At 40.7% G+C, this 18,949-nt stretch overlaps 1 long non-coding RNA gene across 2 annotated transcripts in view; it reads left to right on the forward strand.

Moving 5' to 3' along the window:
• Positions 1-18,557, forward strand: part of LOC106040980 (uncharacterized) — a 56,059-nt gene extending 37,502 nt beyond the window's left edge. For both annotated transcript variants that reach the window (XR_001210188.3, XR_001210189.3), the window contains exons 6-7: positions 15,492-15,588; positions 18,268-18,557. This is a non-coding gene — a long non-coding RNA (uncharacterized lncRNA). The remainder of the gene's footprint in view (positions 1-15,491; positions 15,589-18,267) is intronic.
• The last annotated feature ends 392 nt before the right edge of the window (positions 18,558-18,949 follow it).

Here is an 18,949-nt window from a genome sequence, read left to right on the forward strand (position 1 = left end):
TATTTAGAACTGTCCCTGGAAGTAAAGAAAGTCTTACCATACCGTGCTAAGATCAGAAGGCTGTTAAACAACAGCACTGCCAGTACTTTAGGTGTGTGAATATATGTAAAAGCACGTGGAAAAAAAGTAACAGTAGTTGAAACTACACAAATGAGAGGACTAATAGGGGATTTGTGTGCTTCCAGAAGGAAAGGAAGAACCAGAGTGTGATATTTAAATACACTTTTTAAACTGCACATTTGAGCTTGCAAGTAAAATGGGAACAGCTGTACCAATTACATCAAGGCAATTTATCTCTAAAGTTGGCTGTTTCTAGATGATAGCAAGCACTAGTTGGATAACAGGGATGGGAGGAAAGGGCATCAGTGCCCACTCTTTTGTTCGCAGTAGGTTACTTCCAGAGCCTCTTTTGCAGAGGACGTCAATAGGAGCAGTCAGAGGGGAGAGATGAGGCCAGGGCATGTGGATGCTGCGGGCTGAGCAGCTGGAGGCAGCATCCTCAGCACCTCGTGTGGCTCCTCTGGACATCCACAGGGGTGGCTGGCAAGGAAATCCTGACAGCTTGTGGGGTGGTCAGCATCTGGGAAATTCCAGGCTGGCCAGCAGGACTTGATGCCAGCACTCTCCTTGTGCTCCCCAGTGAATGGTCCTGGGCTGTTCGGGCTGCCTAGGTGCAAGCATCTGGGCACTGGGCGCCAGCCAGTGCACCGGGGACACACGTCCCAGTGCCCAGGGGTACGGAGGTGTGAGCGTCAGGTCAGTACGTGGCGGCAGCTTTGTTGTAAAACAAAATCCTATTCCCTTCCTGTGAAGTCTTTCACTGGGCTTTGCTGCTTTGCTGATGTCGACCTTACAAAATCATCCTAAGCCATCTAATTTAGGGAAATGAAGCGCAAGGAATGAACTTATAAAAATTTGTTTAAATTGCATGATATTTTGAAGTTATATCCAAAATATTTAGCAGTTAAACGTGTGCTGTCTTTCATCATCTCATACCAAGATGAGACTGAAAACTAATCATGTGATTTTATGTTTGGGATACCTACACATTTTTGCAAATATTAGTGCCTCTCCAGTCTGCAGCTTGGAAAAAATTGAATATTCAGCTTGCATTTCATTCTGAGCAGGTAAGCACCTTTCTGTGCTTGGCTTCTTTTTGGGTGCACTGTTTGAAAATCTGGCATCAACACAGTCAATTAAAAAGTAGCATTGGCTTCAAGACTTTGCCTGAGATGTTTCTTCTTCTCTTTCTTGGCCAGTCACAGATATATTCATAATTATCTGAGAAGATGCGAGAAAAATCCCTGCACAACTAAACTTAATGATGGATCTGTTTTTTTTTTTGTTTGTTTGTTTTTTCCCATGTTGTCCTCATCTTCTCTAAAGCTTTATTTTGACATATGGTATTACTTTATGTATTGGCACTTCATTTCCTTGCACAAATGCAAATAAAGGCCTGCAGTGACCAGCATTTTTAAAAGATAAGTGAGAACATTTTGATTTTCAGCTTTTTAGGTACCTAGCATATGTTACAGCTTATTTATCAGAAGTATTTGGAAAAGAAAGTAAATAATATGGTTGTTGGGTGTGTTTTTTTTGTTTTGTTTTGTTTTTCTTCCTTGTTTTTCTCCCACATGTCCTAGTGAAACTTTTGGGGAAGATAAAAATAAGAATCATACGCAACTTTTGTTCCTGTCTATTCTGGACTTCATTACTCTGGATGGGATTAAAAATAATAGAAAATTAAAATATACCCCAAGATTCAAGAAACATCACTCACACTCATGTACAGGCATACAAATAACTCATCTTTCCTTGTGGGTGTTTGTAAACCTCGTAACTCAACAAATTGAGGCATGGTTTACTTGCACACTTGCAGTTGGGAGTTTTTTTGGGGTGTTCAGTGCATGACCAAGTTTCTGAGCAAGTTAAATGCTTAGAAACCAGTGATTGTATCAGGAAATATGTTCCTTAATGCTGGACACAATCTTTGTTTTGCTTTGTAGTGTTGAGCATTCCCAGAAACAATTTCCCTCTCTAGCAAACCTGAAGTCACATGCTCGTTTAGCTACACCGTGCTTTGTGATGAAAGATTTGATGTGATTGCAAAGCACTAGTATTTTTACCTGAACCATTCTATCCTTTAAAGTGGGCTAATGGCTCCTTCAGAGAGGATGGGGATGTGCTTTTTTCATCACCTCGCTATGGCAACCCACCTCACCAGACAGGAAGGTGATTAAGAGAGTTCAGCTGCAGAGGCTCTGCTGCAGGAGCCTGCCTGAAGACTTGGATGGTAATATGATTTAAAGTACCCAGAATTGCTTCCTCTTGTTTACTTCTTAATCAGTTACCTAAATGTGATCTCATTATAACAGCCTAAACAAAAAATACTAACAAGTCAGAGGTGAGTTCTAGGCACCAATTTAGGTCTTAGGTATGGATTTTTTAAAACTCCAAAAGTTGTCAGGTAAGGAAAAATATATCTTCTAGATTAAACATGAATTTACAATATTTCTTCTTGGATCCCATCTTTTCAATTGAAATTATTGTTTCTTTACAGCTCTCTCATTAAGAGATTGCACATTAAATTTGCTGATAATTGACTGTTAGCCCTGCAAACATGAAGAACTTGTGGAATTTGTTATTGTCAAATGAAATCTGATTATATTTGTGCAGGTTGACATTCTGAAGAAGGGATGTGTTCTATGCTAGCGAGTAAGGAGATAATCTAACGTTTCATGAGACTTTCAGTTTCTGCGGGTTTTCAATTTTATTCACTTGGTAATTTAGCTCTGAGGATTTTCAAATGCATTTGTTGAGGGATTTTTGTCAATGGGGATTGCTGCTGTTACTATTTTTTGCTTTTATGTAGCGTATTAAGCATGGTATATCTTGTACAGATTTTATTATGATAAGGTCAGTCTGAATTTAATTAGTTTCATTTGGGTCATGGAGAATTTATCAAATACAGTATTTCAGTAAGTGGCTGTTGCTGTCCAAGTTCTGTGGCCTTGCTGTGATGATGTTTGGGTCTAGATCCTTCCTAATGTCGTAGGAAATTGTTCTACCACCTGCAGAACAGCAGTGTTGGGCAGTGAGAAGAGAAGTTCACAGCAAAGTTGATATTGGAAAGGCTATGCAGAGGCATGCTAAGCTGCAATTCCTTCCTGTAATTATCAGTACTAGTTAAATGATCACCTGTCTTTGTATGCGTTGGTCTTGGTGTTATTACAAGGGGCCTTTTAGTCCTCTAGGCTTTAGTGCAAGTGGAAAGCACTCAGCATGAGAGCTAGTTTGGACTTCTTCCAACAAGGGGTCAGCAAGTCGTCCTTAAACATCGGGCACACTGTGTCATCCTCCTCATTTGTTTGAAATATGTCATGCCGAATGTAGGCGTGAGTTTTACTAACTCTTTTAATGTGCTGTGGATATAATTAGTGTACACTTTCTTCAATATTCAAGTTTGCGGTGTACAAAAGCTATGAAATTTAAGAGAGACCCATGTAGATGCAATGAGAATCTCTCTCTACAGTGCTATGGATTCATCTGAGAGCAACAGGGCTGGGTTGGAGGGATTTTGTTTTCTTTTCTGCTATGGAGATATGGATCTGGGAGGTGGATTAAAACTCTGAGGTTTTAATCAAAGGTTCAGACTTTGTGGTACAGTCATTGGCAAAGTAATTGTTCAGGGTGTGTGTGTTCAGTTTGCCATCTGCACTGCAGTGGTAGTGTACCCAGCTCTGCTAGGCTTGGAGGTAATGGTGGGGGGAAGCCTGTTTCACAGGTAATTTTTCCTAAGTTATTGCTTTGCTGTTTTCTAAACCTTTCACTAAAGTTAAGAATTCAAATATTTCTTTATTATTATTATTTTATTTTAGAGCAATTGGTGAGTACTTATGTTGGTACACATCCGGTGACCTGTCTGTGGTTATCCATCCTATTTAGAGAATCAAACGTCGGTTTGCTTAGCATAGTGGTATTCTTTGGGATGTACCTAAGCCCCTTAGCATTTCCCTAACACATAAGACTGACTTTGTTTGTATTGTGCTCGCTGTCAGCGTGGACACGGCTGGCTTTCACATTTAGATAACACGAGAAGGCAGCCTGCCTTATGCCTGGGAATATTGTTTGCTTTTGAAAATGCAGGGTGGGCTCTCTGTGACTGTGTTAAGAGAGCAGGTCCCGAGAGATTGTGCTGGCCTGTGTGTGTGGTGCGCGGAGAAGACCTTGGCTTGGCCCCGTGGTTGTGCCTCCTGTCCCAGCCGAGGTGAGAAGGGAAGTCCCCAAGAAAGGAACTGAGACTTTGGTTTCAGGAAATGCTCCCAAATGGGCTGGAATAGGCTGAGAAACCAAACGAATACAGGTGGATTTCCAGATGAGAAAAGGGAAAAATCATAGGAATGAAAAACAGTAAAAATCTGCCCCAACCAAAAAGACCCCAACTGATCGACCAGAAATGTCCCCCAAACCCACTTTCAGATAATAAACAGGATGATCTTAGATGCCTGAATTCATAATGGCAAAGCAGAACTCTGCAGTTTTGTGTGTGCACTTACTTACATCCTGCTGACAGGTGGGAACATAGAAATTAGCAGAATGACACCTACACCTCCCTCGGGTGACACAAGCTGATGACCATGTTCAAAGTGTGGCCAACACAGAAATAGAGCAAAATCGCATAAAATCATATAGTGGGGTGGTGGTACGGACCTGGCCTAGTCAGGGTAGCACCGGAGTTAGGACTTGGGGAAGAACTGGAGAAGGCTTAAATGTGCATCTCCTAGGGGACTTCAATAACCATCAGTCCTTGGGTAAAGAAGGGAGGAAGGATGTTTTCTTCTCTTTCTGTTGAAGCTCTACTGCCAAGCAGAAGAGAATGAAAGATTAATGTGGCCAGATGGGAAGAATGCAAGAGGAAATACGATTATGGCTTCATAGGTTGGGTGCTTTACAAGACAAAGCTAGTAGCTCTGGTCCCTCTTATGTGAATTTCTTATGCACTTTAACATTAAGCAAATATTGTTACTTAAATTGCAGATTTTTAATGTACTTGCCTTCTGCTGATCTCCAGAGGAAGAATATTTTATCTGTATATCAGTTCATTCTGGGGATAATACATCAGTCATTTTTTCAGTTGCATGCAGGAGACTTGATTTTACATATGGCTTATGTGTTCTCAGAGAGAACAATTATTTGGCTTGCTTCAGGGTGTTTTCAAATAGAATCTTTTGATTCTTCTAACTTGTAAAAGTATATTGTATGTGCGTAGTAGTGTTTGCCATGCAAGTCAAGCAAAGGTGCTTTTTTGGAAAGCTTTCTGAGCTGGGCCTCAGATTGTTCTCATCCTCTACCTTAATTTTGTTGTTGTTGTTTTACTTTCTCTTGAGAGTAAGTGCTGAGCTAAAAATAGTATTTATGATTTCTGCAGTATAGAGAAGGGAACTGTTGTGTAACTTCTATTTTTTTTTTTTCTTGATCATGATAAATGTTTAACAGATGCTAAATATATTAAATAGAGACAGGCAAAAAAAAAAAGGCACAAGAATGGGAGTGAAAGTATTAGATTTCATCCTGATACAAGCTTCTGGAATCTCAAATGTATATATTTTTTTTTTTTTGGAAGGAATAGCAGTTTTTCTCGGTGTCCCAGGAGCGCTTTTACTACCTGTCGTAAGCCCTAGTGTCAAACTTCTGAAATATGATGGGCTTAGAAATTCTCAATAGCCAGATCAGAAAGTTGAAAATCCCAATTTAGGGCAAATTGATTGAAGGTATAGCCTTCATCAGTAAAATTTCTGACTGCTGTGAGATTAATATAGACTTTTCTGTCAAAAAGAGGAAATGAAAGGAAATGCAGTCTGAATTTGGCGCTAGCACCACCCCACACTTGTCAGACTGCAGTTGTAGCATCCCTGCTCCCTCATAACTTCACATCACAAGGCGTTAGCCTGGTGTGCGGTGGTAGGCGGCCGCAGTTGAGGTGTGTACCTGGCTGTTGTTCTCCCATTTGTAAGCCAAGAGCAGCAAAATTGTGCAGTTTCCTACCCAAAGTTGGTGTGTGCACTGCTGGAAACTGTGTAAAAGTGTGGCGTTCAGCTCACTGTGAAAGAAAACGATTCAAGAGGAACAATGTTGAGTCAAAGGGTTTTCTCTTTCACAAGTGTTGCTGCGATATGATTCAGTACTGAAAGGAGCTCTTACTCTGTGAAGGGAAGGTGCTGTGAAATGCTGAACAACTGTTTCCTCCCGAGGGGCAGAAAAGCTGGCATTTTGAAAATGTAGCTCTAACAAAAACAAGACTTGGTTTAAAAAAACAAACACAAGAACAAAACCTCCCTTAAAAATACCAATATGACAGCTTTTCTCAGCACTCCTGGGATTCAGGTGTGAGATCCAATCTGCTGTGCCTGCTACAGAGATTTCCTGGCTGTTGCTGTTCATGGGAACAGACCTGTCCTGTTCGTTTTAATGGGAGCGTCCCCTGGTAGCTGCAGGTAACTGCGAGGCAGTGGACGGATGCTTGCTGAGGTATTTCAAATACCTGATGTGATGTGGAAAGAGATGAGGGAATTGTTTGTTTTTTTTGTCAGATTTTCATGTCACTGAGTGGGGACCCATTTATGTCAACCGTTTCCCTTGAAATCACTTCTAACCAGACCAAATCTGTGTGACTAAATCTCAATAAGTGATTGTCCCACTCTACTCTGTGCTGGTGCGGCCTCACCTTGAGTACTGTGTGCAGTTCTGGGCACCACAGTACAAAAAGGATGTGAAACTGTTGGAGAGTGTCTGGAGGAGGCCTATGAAGATGGTGAAGGGCCTAGAGGGGAAGACGTGTGAGGAGCAGCTGAGGTCACTTGGCCTGTTCAGCCTGGAAAAGAGGAGGCTGAGGGGGGACCTCATCGTGGCCTGCAGCTTCCTCACAAGGGGGACTGGAAGGGCAGGCGCCGATCTATTCTCTTTAGTGACCAGTGATAGGACCCGAGGGAATGGTGTCAAGCTGCAACAGGGGAGTTTCAGGCTGGATATCAGGAAGAGGTTCTTCACTGAGAGGGCTGTCATGCACTGGAACAGGCTCCCCAGGGAAGTAGTCACTGCACCAAGCCTGTCAGAGTTTAAGAAGCGTTTTGACTGTGCTCTTAGTCATATGGTCTGAATTTTGGGGTAGACCTGTGTGATGTCAGGAGTTGGACTCAATGATCCTTATGGGTCCCTTCCAACTCGGGATATTCTATGATTCTATGAAATTTAAACCCAAATAAATGTTAACTATTTGAAAATGCTTTTATTAAATTATGAAATGCTCTTAAGTCCCGCTGAGGAGGGAGTTGTGCCAGAGGGGGCCGGTGGTTCACTTGCTGCCGCCCTGCAGCATGACCTGTCTCACTTGGGATATTTTTCCCTCTTGTAGCTGAAGCAGCTTTGCATGCTTCCTTATGGAGGTGTAACACTGAACTTGCTTTAAAACATCTAAGCACTGCTAGCATATGATTTTTTTTATGGTGCCACTTGTTTTGGGTGCTATGAAAGGTGTTTGAAATAAATGGGTCTACGGAAAGAGCATCTCTCTATTTAATGCAATAAGGGACTGATGATGACTGTTGTTTTTTTTTAATGCTGAAGATGAGAATGTACGGTTTGGAGTATAGATATATTAACTTTCATATACTTCATTATTAACTATAATAAAAATATTAACTTTTATCTGTGATGGTAAGGATTTGAAGAAAAAAGCTATTATTTTACAAGTCTGGAATATCCTTTTTCCTCTAATGAAGTAGATCTTTAAAGTCAGAGATTGTAATTAGCTGCTAAACTTGCTCAATGGAAATGATTTCTGTTGATGAAAACATCTCTTTTTGCTGTTGTGTTATAAAGCACGTGTTCACTTTCCACTTATCAGTAGAATAAGTTTGTAAAAATGACTAGGGAAAAATAAAATAAAATTTAAAAAAAGGAACATAGGTTTAAAAAAAAAAAAAACAAAAAGAGAGAGAGGTGTGTAAGTCAGAGTGGCATAAACCTGAAACCCCATCTATGTTTGCAGGCTCCTGAGCTCCTGGAGCAGCCCTCCTGGCTTTAAATACCCCGCTGTGCCTGCGCTGTTATCCCCCAGTCATTGATCCTCCATCCACGCTTCTGAGGGTGGCTCTCTCCAGAAGGTGCCCTCCGAGCGTCCCCATAGCACACGGGCGAGACGAAGCCCAGCCCCAGCGTGCAGTGGCAGCTTCTACTTTCCACTAAAAAGGAGGCGTCTCGAGCAGCAGCTTACCTTCTCCGCAATCCTCCAGCGGCGAGAGTGCTCATCCAGGCGTTGGAGTGGGTGCGTGACGCACTCCTCTGCCTGCAGGGCCTGACCGCCGGCTCAGAAGCTTTTCTGGGGATTTCCTCTTGCGCTGGCAATTGAAGCTGTGCTTAACTCAGCCCTTCCACTAGACAGAGAGCTTGGAGGTGCTTATTCAGGACTCAGGATTACTTTCTAGGAGGCCGAGTTCGTCACTGAGAAGCGGCGAGAGCTTGGTCATAGGAGATTGAGCTAAATTAATCGAAGCTGACAATCGCTGGGTCTGCTCCACAGTCACTGAATGATAAAATGTATTCAAATGTGCTGCCAGTGGAACATTTGGTGGGATTGTTTATTTCTCATACCAGGCCTGATACGCTCATTAAAAATAAGAGATCCTTCTGGACAGATTACTTCTGTGCTCCCATTGGCCGTACTTCTCTCAATGAGTTATAAATAGAAGTCAAATATTTTGCAACAGAGTATGTTCATTTTGCTGTTAGCTGGATTAGAGGAAGGTTATTTTTCTGTTTTCAGGAATTTGTTAGCTCATTCAAAAATAAAGCTGCTGGTAATGTTGCTCTAATTTTATTTTCAAAATAATAGTTTCCAAGCATATTACTTAAGCGATGAACATGTATCCATTTCAAGCCCTGTATAGATTATGCTCAGGCAAGCCTGGTATGAATACGAAAGCACCGTGAAGACTGCATTACCAAACCCCTCCATTCCAACCCTCTAAAGAGCCCAAAGGAACAGGGAGCCGTAGTCGATTTTACAGCATTGCTGACACTACAATCTCACAACTTGATGCTGAAGTAACACCAAGTACCAGTTATATATGAAATCGTATGCAAGGTGCTTTTACAGAACAAGAACTATTTTTGTACATGTGCAAGTAACTAATTTATGAAAATTACTCCTGTTGAAAGTGCTAGGAAAAGATAGGGAAGCCAACCCAACCCTTAACTGAGCCAGTTCTAGCAATGCTAAACTGCATCATTGAATCCCAGTTCTTACCAACTTTTTATTCTTTATCCTTTTTCTAATAAATACGTGCTGTAAACTAGCTAATGGCAGCAATTCTGTACACAAAGTTGTATTTTTGGTAGAAATAAGTTATATGGGTACTTGCTTATGTGTTTGTAAAATACTGCAAAGAATGCAATCAAAATGCTAATATAGTTCCTCTCTAGTACTAGAATAAATCTTTCTGAAAACATAAAACCAGAAAGTCTAGAGATATGAAACTTATGTATTCCTGCTTGCTAGTCAGTATGTTTTAGCAGAGATGTGGACAGGAGGAGAGGGAAAATGATTAGGCTTATGGACGGTGAAAGAGATAAGAGGAAAGAGACTTTTTTTTTTTTTCTTCCCCTAAAGAATGAATAAATGAGTGTGTCAGTGGCTATACAATATTAAAAGAAAGGGTGTTTTGCAAGTCATGTTTTGTGCATTCTGGAAATGGGTGAACTGGCATTTTTGTGGAAATGAGGCAGAATGCTAACTTGGATGGGTGCAATTTCCCAAGTTGAGGCATCTTTGGCACAGAACCAGAAAATGTGGGGTGCTGGAGTATTTGGCTCAGGTCAGGGTTTTGCAGCCCCACAGCTGTGGTGGATGCTGTACTGGGGCACCAGAAATGTGCCTGCAGGGGGCAGAGGAAAAGACAACGCTTCTCTTGTGCTCTCACTCCCTGTATCCATGCACACACATGCATGCGTGTAGACACGAACGCACTGTGCAGATGCAGCACACGGAGAAACCTTGTTACTGTCTGATAGCTTTCAATCCACATTTAACATGTGTGCTTTTGCTGAAGGCACGATGGAAAATGTCTCTTGGTGAGTGCTGTTATCTTCCGTGGGAGAGGTGGGGACGGTAGGTGTGCGTGCTTGCTCTCTTCTCTCCATCTCACTGTGCTACCAGAGGTTTATGTAGCCCAGGCGTCCTGGCATGTGTGACTGCGGACTTTATTCTGCTAATGGTCTTGGTTATTTCACCATATTTATTTATTTATTTATTTATTTATTTAATACCATAGGCTTGGTGCTTTCTTAACTAATTTTTAATCACTATCTTGGATAGACATGACAAAGCCTTGCAATACTTGAGATAACGCTTCACCGGACAATGTTTGGCAGTGTGGTGCTGCAGTGAAACAGTGGTCTGAGCTTTCTTCAAATTTTCTGTCCAATATGTTATGCTTGTATGTAAGCACACGCAAATTTAGACAGACATGTAGCAACTGTTGTGCATGCCAATTACTTTTCCAAAAGATAGCTGTAAATAGCACCCAGGGACATTTAGACTCACATCTGAGTCAGGCTGAGGTGGCTGGACTTGGGGTGAAAGAGAAGCTTTGTTGTATTCAGCAGTGCTGATGTAACAGAGGGTGATGGAAAACAGGCAAAGGGGAGAAAATAGAAAGATCTAGAGAGGGTTTTGGCAGGTTTACCAGGTGGAGCATAAAGGAATCCTAAAAAGGAGCGAGACTTAAAACCTGACTTGGTATTTCCAGTGGGATGTAAGAAGCACAGACAACCTCTTTTAGAATAAGGATTTGCCTTAAGACTTGGCAATCCAGAGTGCTTGACCATACTTCTGTAAAAGGCAGGGATTGTACCTCTGCCACTCACCTCTCTCTATATCCGCCGGAAAAAAAGCAAAACAACAAGCATGTATATGCAATGCCAGACAGCAATAATAAAGCGACAATCTTACGTGGAGATCTTGATGATTGTTCCTCATCTCTAACAACATTTTCAGGTTCATGTTTCCTAAATCTGGCTCAGTAGGAAGCAACATTACTGAAAGACTGCATATCCTGTTCTTTCCCCCAGAAAAATAAGAGACAATATTAAAAGTAGTTTTATGAATACTTCTCAGTGCTTTAGTTGCAATGCATCCTCATATGTTTAATATATATTTTAATGGGAAGCTGGACACCACCAACTCTCAATGTTTTTTCCACTCCATTTTGTATTCCCTGCTGCTTGGCACCCATTCATACATTAGCTTGCCAAAAGAGTAGCTTGACAATTAGGTATGTTAACACAATTATGCATTTTATAAACTATGCAGGATAAAGCCCTCCATGGTATGATGAATAATCTTTTCTCTCAAAATTTTTTTAGCTGCTTTTTTTTTTTTTTAACAATATTCCTATTATAACTTCATCAGTGTGATACTGCAGCATACAAGCGTTATCAAAGGCGAATGGTACCTCATGCTTCAGACAATAAACCATCCGTTCTGTCCTGAAGAGGTTGTTACAGTCGTTCATCACCACAGTATCTGAGGACTTTCCAAGAGTGTCTAACATCTGTCACTGTTTGTTCCCTTATTCTTTTTCCAGAGAGAAAGTGCATGCTGCAGAGCATCTTGTTTCAGACTTCAGAATTGGCCTGTCTCTCCTGGCTTGTGTTTGCAGAAAACAAAGCCAAAATAGAGTCTTTGTGGAGAACGGTGTTCTCATTTGCTGAAGGTGACTATGCCATGGTTTTGGTCCTCAACCCCCAGGAAAATTGTATCTCTGCCAAAGGACAAACCTTGGTTTTATTGTGGAGAGAATCATAATTTAGGTTAACTCTAAATCACAGTTCTCATTCTGGCACTTTAGGCAATGTTGTACCGGGACCCTATGTCCATACCCTGTAGACAGAAACCAAGAGGTTGAATTTCATTTCAGCTTCTAGTTGTAGCCATTGTAGGGCAAGAAAGGTGAGGTATGGTGACTTTGTGTAGTTTTATTTCCCGAGCAGGAATGCTCTAACGTTTGTTACTTGTCAGGACCTCACTGCTGTGCATTTGTTGTCTTCATCATGTGTACAGGTGTGTGCTGGAGGTGCTGAGCGACTGCAGGCTGGACCACAATACCAAGTACTTCCTTTGCTTTCTCCTCTCTTTCATTTCATCCTCCTCATTGACTCTTTTTTCTTGTATTTAGTATCCTAGCTACAGTCACTCTCATTGTCATTGCCTTCTGATCTTCATTTCCTTCAGTTCCCACCTTGTCTTCACCTTATTTTGCTGATTTCTTATAAAAGGGAGCTCAGTAGGACATTATGGTGCAAGGTTTCTCCTGGACTCTTCAATGCTAGGGAAGTCACTTTGCTATTTTGGGGCTCTTGAAGATGTTTTCTTCAATACGTGTTTCTTCTGCATGTTTAGAGTTTCCAGACTGGCTCATGAGCTGTGTGAAGGATCACCCTGTTAGCCTTAGTACAAAGTGCTGAGCAGTGCAAGGTGGCTCCTGTGCCTTCGTTTCAAAAATCACCAAGGAAACAAAGTGCCAGGTTGTTTGTCAGCCAGGAAATGAACTGTAACACAAGTACGTAAATGTAAAATATTGCAAACTTTAGAGAAAAAGGTATATGGAAATAATAAAAAAAAAAAAAACCTATGTCAGTCTGTATAGAGGTGGTTCATCTTTTGTCAGAGGCTAAGCTTTTCTGAAGCCTGAGCAAACAGAAGGCAGCGGGCTGCAACTGCATAAAAGAAACTACTCCCTAACCATTAGAAATTATTTGGATTCTTTCCTTCCAATTCTCTCCCTTAAGGAGGAAGGAAGGAAACTAATTTTCCTTCCCTTCTCTCCTTTTCTTCTTCCCTCCATCCCTTGTGCCTTCTTGTGACCTGCACGCAGGAGCAGGCTGCCCATGGGATCCCCATCCTTGGAAACCTGCGAGGTGGGGCAGGGCACAGCCCTGAGCAAGCTGCCCGCTCATCAAGTGAGCTGCCTGGGCCTCTCGGTGTCCTGTACCTGGCTCTTGTGTGAGGCAGGTGCTGTGCTGAAGTGGTGGGTCCAGAGCCGTGGCAGGCTGCCCTTCACACTCTTTGAGGGTCTTCATAGCATCACGCATCTCTTTCTGCCTGCCTGCGTCTTCAATGTTATTTTTAAGAAGATGTGTTGCTCCAAAAGGAGATTTTTTTTCATGGTTTTATTTGTTGTTCTTATTTTGTACTTCATATATTCATGGAATGAGTAATCTGTAGTAATTGACATTATATTTTATTTATTACATCGGCATCATGCATTTTGCACATCTCTTTTACATTTTGCTTTTTTTTTTTTTTAAATTCTGGACTCTAATAGAGAGCAAACTTAACAAAACAAAAAAAATCTAGAATTGTCTTTAGGGAAACTTTGCACTGGTTTAACATGTTTGTTAAGCATGTTAAACAAGTATTGTTTAGCATGACGTCAGATGGTATGGAATACCCCTTTGGCCAGTTTGGGTCAGCTGTCCTGGGTCTGTCCCCTCCCAGCTCCTGCTGCACCCCTAGCCTGCTCGCTGGCAGGACAGAGCGAGAAGCCGAAAAGTCCTTGGCCTGGTGTAAGCACTGCTCTGCAACAATTAAAACATCAGCATGTTATCAGCGCTCTTCTCATCCTAATCCAAAACATAGCACCCTACCAGCTACTAGGAGGAAAAATTAACTCTGTCCTAACTGGAACCAGGACATGCACCATCTTGCTTGGACTGTCATATTGCCTGATGTTTTGCACGCTTATTAATAATTCAGAGCTCTTTTAATAGTTTTTGTTCAAAACATAGTAATGAAGTAAAAATTAGTTTGATACTTAAGCTCCTAGTTCTTGAAGTAGACAGGTAAAATAACTTCTAGAGTATTTTCACGAATGTAACAGAAGGAGAAATGATACAAACCTGAATTATAAATTTATATTCTTTTCATTCTGTGTGTCTGAGTAGACAGCTAGGCCTTTCCTAACCTGGTGTCTCCTCCCCTTTCCCATAGGTGGCTGGCTGAGACATTGGCTATTAGCTTGGAAAGTCTGCAAGCAGACCTCCTGCACCATGGCTCAGCACAAAATAGCATGTTGCGAACTGGCAAGGATGTAAAAATCCCTCCTTCCATTTCCATCCTCTTCTGAAACAGGGCTCTGGGTTCAGACCCGCTGCCCATATCTCTACTGTTGCTGCCTCTCTGGTTTCCTTCTGTCTTCCGTGTATGTGCTACACCTGTAAATGGGTTTCCGATGAGCTTAACGTGCCTGCTTTGCTTTTGACACTGTGAAGCTTTCCAGCCGCTGCTGTGCTCGGGAACACAGTTATTTCTAGGATGATCTCTAAGTGTTGCTGTTTGGTAGCCTGACTTTCTTTCCTGTCCATCATGTCTTTAAGTCTTTCTCAGTAACTTCATCACTGAAATTATTAAAGAGTATTTGTAATTCTACAACTTCTCTTGGCAGACTTGGATTATATTTTATTCCTTTATCTATTATTTTACGATTGAAAGACTTCCGCAGACACGCTAGTGGTCTCAAAGGCAATAATCCATCCTGCATACAAGTTAAACAGGCACAGCACATAACGTGTCCCTTAAAAACGGTGTAGCACAGTTTCAGAGCAAAACTGTAATGATGAGTTACTCAAGTGCAGCAGCAGCTGGCTGAAAGCATATTTATTTCCAGTGTTTGGGAATCCCTGCCTTCCCTCCTCTTTAACATTCATCCCCAAAGTAGTTATTTCAGTTAGATCAGTCAGCTGTGCATTTACCACCTTTATTGGGAACAAATTGCAATGTTTTGAGTGGAACTAACGTTAGCAAGGAGAAGTGAGTTTGACAGGGATGTGGTATTAGGGGACAAAACAGCAAGGGAATACAGCTGGGGTCCTTCAGCCCTCCTTGTCCTGCTGTACCTGGAGGCACCTGCCCTCGGTCTGCTCCTTGTAAACCACCAGCACAGAATGTGCTGGGGTCTCTTCTCGAATCGATAGCTAGTCAGACCTATAATGGGGAAGAAGTGTTATCCTTTCAGTAAAGCTGACCTCTTCCAAAAGCAGTACATGTAGAAACTGCATCGCTGGACATCCAACACTTGCACTTTCGACCCTGGTATTTTATGTAGTGAGAAAGCAAAGGGCAGAAAGGGGAGGGGGAGACTCTTTTTGGTGATCTTTTAATTCCTTTGATAAGAGTTCACTGAAACTGGAACCATTAGAAACAATATGAGGAAATGATCATATTTTTTCAAGCCACTATAATAAGTGTCTGAGACTGCAAAAACTTTTTCCAGTTGTTTGACTTTTCTAAGGTAGATTAAGAAGAACATTTTCAGCTAACACTAAGTTTGTAGGACCACCTCTTTAAATTAGCACTAAAGTGTTGTGAAAGCTTTCATTGTTGCAAATGAGTGGCATCTTCTCAACTAACAAGTGCATCCGCATTAAATCTCCAGGTCTTGGCCCTTGGCATATGAGAGTACTGATCATCAAATATTACATCCCACTCAAAATGCTGTCTTGAGAAATTGTTACGGGCGAGTTGCATTACAGGTAGGCATCTGCTCTCAGATTAAATCATTCCTTAGCCTTTCTATTCATTTGGACTCTTTGGTTCTACCAGACACTCAAATAACCTTGACAACAACAAAAAAAATACACTTTTCCATCTGCAGCTAGAGATGATTTCATACTATCCAATTGTATTACAGTGACAAGACTGGACCACAGTGAAGCACAGTTTTATGATCTTATGTTCAATTATTAAAGCATATAATACTAAGGAAAAAAGAGAAATACCTGAAAGAGTGCCATCTGGTTCAAAGCGTGTTAGCATATAGCTTATAAAGATACCAGAAATATAGGTCTATTTTTTGTATAATTTTCACACATCCATCAGGGTCCAAGTGGAGAATATACTGGGTGGAAATTTGTGAAATGGTAGTAAGAAAAGGCAGAAAAATGGAATCCACGTATTATATTGCTACATAGGAAGGAGATGACCAGCAGTTATTTTATTTTTTCTTCAGTGTCCAATGATCATTTCTACAGAATGCTATGTTGCAATGTAGGGGAGCTATCTTGGTAATAATCTGGACCAGCAGGTCAATACCTAGTTTCTCTTATGGCTGCCTTGCTTGAGTGTGGGATTTTTGCTGAATGAAAGTGATGTCCAAAGGACAGTTATTTTCCCGAGGCTTAGAAACTGTCAAGAACATATTTAGTTCGGGATACGGAAAAGAAACTTCACTGTGCCAGCTAATAGCAGTCCCTCAAACTGAATAGTCTTGCTGAAAAAGAACAAAACCTGCCAACCAACCAAAAAAAAAAAAAGGCGGGGGGAGGGAGGGGAATGGATGAAAACAGAGAGAGAGAAAAAAAATGCCTTCAAGTCATCTTGTGTAAATTTTTTTTGTTTGTTTGTTTGAAGCCAAGAGCAACAACTCTTCTTGCTGCTCCTGCCCAGATTGCTAGTCTGTCACACTGGCAGGAATTGCTAATGTAAATAGGCACTCTGTGTTGCATTTCTGCAAGTGAAAGTGGCACGTGTAATTTGATTTGAAGTAATTCTAAAAAATAAGTAATTATATATTTCTTGGAAATGAGACGAAACCATAACATCGGGTTCTTTTCATTCACCTAAAAGATTTTAATCATTTAAACATACAAACTCCTCCTTTCTTAGCATTTTCTTCTAATTTCTCATGTGCTGTTTGAATTAACACACGTCTGTAAAGGACTGATACAGAACTTTGCATGATCTCTTCTCATGATAACTTTTTTGCCTTGGTATCCCAAAGTAGCTACGTAGGCCAGGGTGTGGTTTATGGGGTTGTTAACGTGTACTCTTTACTTACTGCCAAGCGCCTTCATCTGCCCAAGCCATACTTTAATGGCCTTGCAAAATGTGCCCTGAAGTCTTTCTGGAGTATTAATATGCTCTTCTACTTGAAAATTTTCATATTTAGGATATGAAGTCTTTCAGTACAGATTTTGTAGCGGAAGAATGAGACTAATTAGTTTAATAGATGGTACAACGTGTTATTTAAATTGAGAGGATCTGTTGGGCTTTCTTATGGTGAAGCTATTTCTGATTCATATGTATATATATATATAAATAAAAATCATTGCACACAGTGCCAACATAAGCAAATGTTCTAGCCCAATGTCTTTACATGTATGCTTCATCTTTTAAAACACAAAGTTTGCTCTGCATTGTTTCATCTGATTTCTGTACCATTTCAGCTTGGCAGCTGAATTCCAAGGTTTTGCAGGGGCATGGGGGCTTCTTCCAGTTTTATTTTTTCTGACTACCAAAATAGTACCCCTACAAAAAGGTGGTGGGGGGAGATGCACAAATACAGAACTGTAGCACGTCTTTTGTTTATTGTAGCTCTCACTGTAGAATATAAAATATGAAAGAGGCCCAGCTACCCAAAGACCCTGTTAAAGTCAGATGCAATGAGCTGATGCTATTAGAAAATTCACGTATCTGGACCTTATTGGTCACTATAACTACTTCACCATTTTTCTTTTCAGTTGAAAGTAGACAAAATTGGGAATATTAAAGCTATGTTTCACTTTGTTTCCATAAAAACCATACTGTTACCAAAAGAATTAACTTGAAACATTCTCTGCTTAATTAAGTGAGACTGCTTAATTTGTTCTCGCTTCCCTATTCAGACTTCAGGAAGATAGGGAAAGAAAGGGAGGCAACAATAAAGAGAAAGGAAAAGGCTGTTTAAGACTTAGTCTTTCATCCCTAAAGCACTTTTAATTTATTTGTTATAAATGCATTTACGAATAAGAATGAAGGATTTATAAGGCTGCTGTTCCTCCCTCTCCTTTAGTCAGCTCTCAGCTATCCTTCGTTACTCCTTGGGCATGCAATATCTGTAATGTAAAAGTACATTACACAAGTAATAAGGACGCTTCATAGATCCAGGTGGATTAATGGTCCGGAACAAGGGTTGAAACAGCCTGCTAATGTTAAGTGCAGTTGATACTATCTTGTGAGGAGCTGCAAAATAAGATTTAATTTAAAAACCACCACCAACAACAAAACAACACAAAAGTGAAGAATGAACACCTAAAATATAGACATAAACCTTGAAATGTGACAAGATTATTACTTAGGACAACTCAGGACTTGATGGGGTTTCATGTTATCTCTAGATCATGGTTTAGAGGAATAACTTTTTTTTTTTCTTTTTCTTTTTTTTTTTTTTTCAGAATGTGGCTTAAGTGATGGTCATAAATAGCAGCAGAGACAGGTTGGGGCAGATATTCCACTGATACAAACTCTTAGATCCCTGCTGGAATCAGTGCATCAATGGGATGGTGGCAGCCTGTACCAAGCAGAGGTCTGCCACAGCATCTGCAGAAAGATGAGAGAGATGCCATGCAGAAAAACAAACCCCACCGAAGTTCTGGAGGGGTAGGAATCATGAGGTATTGCTGGAATTGATCTAGTCATTGGTAATAAAATGAGACTTAAAAAAAAAAAAATAGAAATAACACGTTCCCAGCACTGTTACATAAAACAATTTAAAACACCTAAACCTCTAAAAACCCAGGGAAAATCTTTCAAAACACAGGAACCCTAAGAGCTATGCTAACACCTTTACCTGGGTGGTGGTGGGAATAAATTACATCATCAAAATCCACGGGCATTTCACTTGAAAGGTAACTGTGAATTTTGCTTTGTCTATTTATACAAACAAGGAGTGATTTCTATGCATGTATGTGTAAATGAGCACTGCTTAAGTCTCTATTTGAAAGTTGCAGTCACCTTAAAAGTAATCACTGGTTGTTTGTGTTATCTCACTGAGTGTGTGTGTTTTAGTATTTTATTGTAATCAATGGAGTAATTTTCATTGAGAGGACAAAAATTCAATACATTTGGTGGCATATT

This window comes from Anser cygnoides, chromosome 4 (assembly GCF_040182565.1).
Source record: "Anser cygnoides isolate HZ-2024a breed goose chromosome 4, Taihu_goose_T2T_genome, whole genome shotgun sequence".
Classification (NCBI taxonomy): domain Eukaryota; kingdom Metazoa; phylum Chordata; class Aves; order Anseriformes; family Anatidae; genus Anser; species Anser cygnoides.